This window comes from Tamandua tetradactyla, chromosome 4, assembly GCF_023851605.1.
Source record: "Tamandua tetradactyla isolate mTamTet1 chromosome 4, mTamTet1.pri, whole genome shotgun sequence".
NCBI lineage: Eukaryota > Metazoa > Chordata > Mammalia > Pilosa > Myrmecophagidae > Tamandua > Tamandua tetradactyla.
The window spans coordinates 129,042,368-129,048,486 of NC_135330.1; positions in this window are offsets into that span (position 1 = coordinate 129,042,368).

A 6,119-nucleotide genomic window follows, 5' to 3' on the forward strand; every position below is an offset into this window, starting at 1 on the left:
TTGTTTTTTCTTCTGGAGTCTGTTGTGGAGTTTAAATTTTTCTAGGATGCTGTCCTCAATACTTAGTTTTTAAATGTATAGGCATACAATTTTTCATCTTTTATCTCTTTTTTTCTTAATATGCTTCTTTTGTCCTGATTAAAATCACTGGGAGGAGTTTAATTATTTTTTTAATTGCAAATATGAATTTCATGGTCAGCATTGGTGATAAGTAGTCTTTCATTTTGAATTCATGAGTAGCTGCCACCCATGTGATTAAGTCCCTTCTGCACATGAGCTCATGTCACAGGTGGGTTTAGAGAGCCTTTAGAGAGGTGAAGTAAGTCCACAGTCAGGGTCATCTTGGCTAACCTCAATTTTAAAAGCTTTCTCCAAAAGAGGACGCTTAGGGCTATATTCATGTGGATTATGCATATTCTAACACTGGACCTTTCCTTAAAGGTCTGCTTATGTGTCTGTTCTGCATACCTTCTTTTTACCCATCATTCAATTATTTTCCAGCCAGAGGGTTGGCTTATCTTTCTGTTTTCTAATTATGTCTGATTGTCAAGGATATAAATTTACTTTCAGAAATACCAGCAATTAATTTAAAGCAAGTTTTGGTAATTTTAAATATGCATTTTCGTCAAAATTTTAGGTGCACTAGTAACATTTATCTAGCAATCTACCCAATTTTTTAGAAGATGAAAATGTACTTTCTCTTTTTTGAAGATGGAGTGCTTCTGGGCATTTTTAAATCCATACTTTGTTGTGTTATGTAGGTACGATCTGCAAAAGTCAGATGCTCACTTGTTATTCTATTGTTAGGCTTTAAATCTCAACCAAGGCCCCAAAACAAGCAAATAGCTTTCCCTTAGTGGAAATTTTTTCCAAAGATGTTGTAGCTTTATTTGCCACAAAATTAATAGAGCTTCAAAATCATTCACAGGATTTTTGAGAATCATTTATACATGTTGCTTTATAAAGACCAGGAGGCAAAATGACCTGTATTCTAGTCTGAATGAGTTGAATAAACTTATTTTCTTTCACTTTTCAAAGTTGATAGCTTTTTGAGTAAACTGGTTTCGAAGATATATATTGATTCCATATTGAAAAAGAACCTTCCAGTTGAAGAGAATATCTTATCATACCCAGAAATTTAAATGAGATAACTCTAGTTTATGCACTGCATTTATATTCCATTGTTTGAAATGCATATGTCTTGTTATGGTTATTATCCAATATTATAAAAATTTTGCATCTATGAAGACAAAGCATGTGATAACCTTCAGATGGAGAGAAATCAAAGTGTCTATCAAGTTTGATTATAGAATAGGACATTTAATATAGTTCTTAGATAGTAGGGAAATAGTATAATGCTCTTCTCACCATGTAAAAGCAAAACTATCATATTATACCATCTTTACTGTAATTGTTGAAATATTGTTTTGGCACATCAATAGCAACATGATGCTGCTTTCCATGTTTATTTGCTCCAACAAAGGAACACAGCACCAGAAAAGTAGATGAGGAATTTGCTTCCAGAGGACCAAGAGGCTAACCAAGATAACCGAGAGTTCTGAAATCTGATTGAATCAAGAGTTTCAAAGAGGATGGAAGGTAAGTTTCAGGAAATGTTATTGATAAATCAAGTAATGGAGGCTTGATAACTGATTGTTGCACTTAGAAATACTGAGATCTAAACCCAGTAGGTTTGATAAAAGCTTTGATAAAAGCAGTTGGGAGAATTGGTTGGTGGAAAATCTGAGTGGAGTGGGTTCAAAAGAGAGTGAGAGGAAATACACTGAGGACAGTGCTGATAGAAAATTTTTTTAGAAATTGGACTGCAATAGAAAACAATTCAGCACATGGGTCAAATCTATATACTCAAGGAAAGTAAGGTAGGGGGTGGTACAGGAAAAGTTTCTTTGCTAGACAAACATCCTTTAAAGGTATTGCAGAACAAAAGCAGTTTGTGCCTTTGCTTACAAAATAGAAAGTTGAAATATCTCTTGGAGAATTCTTTTCCAAGAACATTGATATTCTTTGATGTATAGATGTTGTTACTTTGAAAGCATAATACTGTAAGAAAATTTCAAAGAAATATATCTGCCTGTGTGTTATCACAGACATGTTACAAGGCTTAAGAGCTAATGTCTGTCAGCATGAACTAAGTTATTCTTTTGTATGGTTTATACTATTATCTTCTGCTACACACATGTGTTAGGATGTGTTTTACCTCAGCTTATATGAAGCTTTTTCTTTATTATTATTATTATTTTTTTGCTTATTTCCTTTTTGGGAAGAAATGTTTCATAAGACGGAGAAAAGTTAGAATTCTGTTAGAATAATAATTCATCAGATTTTTTTATCAATAGGGAAAAGTTTGTTTGGGACTGAGTTCCTGTTATCATAATAGCATTTTATTACTATCCTACTAGAGGATGTCATTGTAAGCAAGAAAGTGGAGATCACAAAAGTGATACATTATGTGAGCAAACCTACACATTTTAAAAACAACTGAATTTACATCTTGCATGGGAAAGAACATTTCTGAGTAATTAAACCCAGTTGAAAGGAGGATTCAGTTTGAGTCTGGATATGGTGCTGTCCATAGTTACACGAAGATAACGTGACAGAAAGAGTGATAAATCCTGTGCTGGGACATACCGGGTCAATAAAACTCAACCTATCTTTGTGGGCTTGCAGAGTGCCTTGAGTATATAGATTTGACCCATGTGCTGAATATTTAGGGAAAATTTTGCCTTATAAACAATAAACTTATTAATAATTATCACAAGGAGCAGAAGGAATGCATTTTCAAAGTAGCACATTAGGAGGCATCAGCCTCGGAGATCCTGGTAAGTGTGGCTCTGGACTCTCCCAAGACCCTTAAAATAAACACCTCAGGGAGAAAATGATATTATTCTCCCAATTCAGGGTGAAATATAGCCTGTTACATATCTAGCCATATCGCCTTACCTTATTGTATCATATAATTGCAGAAACTTCTATTTCTTTACAAGTAGTTTGCATTTTTTAATTTATTTTAAACACAACAACATATAAACACAAACATTCTTACCATATGATCATTCCATTCTTGGTATATAAACAGTAACTCACATTATCATCACATAGTTGTATATTCATCACCGTGATCATCTCTCAGAACATTTGCATCAATCCAGAAAAAGAAATGAAAAGGAAAAAGAAAAATAATTGTACATACCAGACCCATCCCCTCCCCCTCACCAATCACCAGCATTTCAATCTACTATATTTATTTAAGCATTTCTTCCGCCTATTATTTATTTATTTTAACCCATTTGTTTTACTCATCTGTTGATAAGGTAGATAGAAGGAGCATCAAATGCAAGGTTTTCACAATCACATAGTCACACTGCAAAAGTTATATCATTATATAATCATCTTCAAGAAACATGGCTATTGGAACACACAACTCCACATTTTCAGGCAGTTAGAAACTTCTTTTAACATGTAGTGAAATATTTGGGCTTGGGATGGAATTTTTACCTTGTTTTTAATATCATCCTGCTGTATGGTCCAGAAGTCATATAAAAATTCCAAGGCATAATATGCTTGCAGTTGAAAATAATATATGAAATCTGGGGCAGTGCATAGATTGTCTGCAATCAGACAATCTGCATAAGAAAGGAGAATCGCTCTGTAAAGGTGAGGAACAGCACCATTATAATAATACATTTGGTTGTTAATAATACGGTATCTTCTGAAACAATGAATTAAAACTTTGAGAGGGATAAGAGGATACTAGCTTGATTCAATGCTTTATAAGTCAGACCTGGGAGTTATTCAATAGAATCATTACCATAATATCTTTGAATTTCTATCATTTCCACCACGATCACCACCACCACCGTCAACATCACCAACCACTATTACTGTTGCCAAAATATTGTTTTGTATGAAATGTTAATATTCCATGATAGTACAAAAAAATTTGTTTAGGGCAGTAAAAAATACATACTATTTTTAAAATGTCATTTTTGTAAAATAGTTCCTTAATTGAAACTTTACAAATTTCTTTCTTTCCTCATGGATTAAACCATCTCTAGTTCATTTTGTTTGTCTCTTTCCAAAATTATGTCTGTATAGAACTAATAACAATTATTTTCCAGGTACCCAATGTGACATGAGGTGCTTTAATTACTTCACATATATTAATACATTAAATCCTTTAATTTACTTCCCAAATAAATGTAAGAGATATAACCTATTATCTCCATTTAAATGCAGCAGAATATATGAAATAAGTATCTGGGTTAAGAGGGTGATAAACTGATGGCTCTGTTTGCATTTTAGTTTGCTTTGGTTTGGTTTTGCAATTGTAGGAACTTATTTTATGCGTATTAAAAGAGGTAGCAATACTCATCTCAGAAAAGAAAAATATGTTTCCCTGGAAGGTAGACTAGGTGCTGTGTATCTAAAGCTCTGGTTTCCCTGACTCCTGAGAAATATCAATAGATGCTTTGTGGATTCCAAAGACTAAGAACTTCCTGTTGGGTAATCTAATACTTGCGCAAGAAAAATCGATAGGCTTGTTTGCATATTCTTTGTACAAATATGAGGGGCAAGAAACATAGATTCTAACTGGGTGCAGTTCTTTCTAGGGAGGTGCATATTAAAAGTAACCAGTTTAATGGATGCCAGTATGAACTGGTCAATACGAACATAGGTTATGAAACAAATAGGACCAGAGTTACATTTACCGACAGAAAGGAGTCTTCAGTCTTTATGCTCTGGCATAAAAGAGAGAAGAGGTGGGCATCCGAGACTCCACAATAGTATGGGACAGCAGCAAGCAGGCTGTGGCACAGAAACTGCAGTGATTTCCAGTGCAAGTGAGAAAGAGCTACAGATGTGAAACCTGTAGTTTGCAACACCAGATATTTTTCAGACTTTAAAGGTAGAAGTCTAATGGGTTTGCACTGTTGTGATGCCCAAGAGACTGCTATGGGAATTCCTGCCAATTTGGTGGGTTAAAATCACAACAGTTTTACATTTATTGAAAATGTCGACATCTTTTTTTAAAAAAACAGCAACAACCAAAAACAATTGCTGCAAAGCAGCCAGGGCTACTAAACAATGATGAACATGTTCATATTCAAAATGTTTAAGGAACTTAGCAGGGTCACATAGCTGACAATTTAAACCTATATGGCCTGAATCAAAAGACTCTGTCCCTTATTTCTCAATAATATGGACATTTCATCCATCTCCTTTTTTGTATTTATTCCTTGCATTATAGTATAAACTTCTTGACTCCATTTTCTTCCCCAGAAAAATGAATATGTAGCCATTTAAAATATATTGGCATTTCAGTATGTCTGGAGCCAATACCAGGCCTCTGACTAACTAGTTATGTGATTGTGGACAGATTATGAACTTTGATCTGTCCATTTCCTTATATGCGGAATGAGGGAAAGGAAGTAATGTCAAAAGCCTCATTGTAGAGATTAGATTGATGGCTGGCCCATCATAAATGTAAGATACTGCTACTGTTATCATATTAAATTACATAGGAAAAAAGAGATTCACATGGAAAATAGAAGAGAAAGGAGTGAGAAAAAAATTAATAAAAACAACATAAAGTTAAAAAATAAAAGTTTATAGCTTTTCCTTTGGAAATTCAAACAGTTAAAGCAATGGTTTTAAACAGGTAGCTTCTTAGCCAGAATCAGTTGCAAGCCTGTTGCATTTGGCCAGCACAATGTTAAAAGCAAATTCAAGCAAGCAGAGTTTTCACCTGCCATGCTGGAGACCCGAGCTCATTTCCATGTGCCTGCCCATGCAAAATAAAATGCAAATTCACTCTGAATACATTTAGCTAAGCATATTTTACTGGACTCCCCAAGTCCACAAACCAGCATCAACTTATCCCTGACTGCATTCATATTTTGGGGTTTCTTATTTTGCCATTGTCACAGTTGAATTTGTGAATAAAGATCTACAGAGATGTTCAGTAACATGTCTTTTTTTTTTTTTTTTTTTTTTTTTTTTTTTTTTAAAGGAAAGACAGAGAGAAGGAAGGAAGGATAGAAGGAAGGAAGGAAGGAAGAAAGGGAAACATTTTTAAACATTTTCTTGTTTTTATTGTA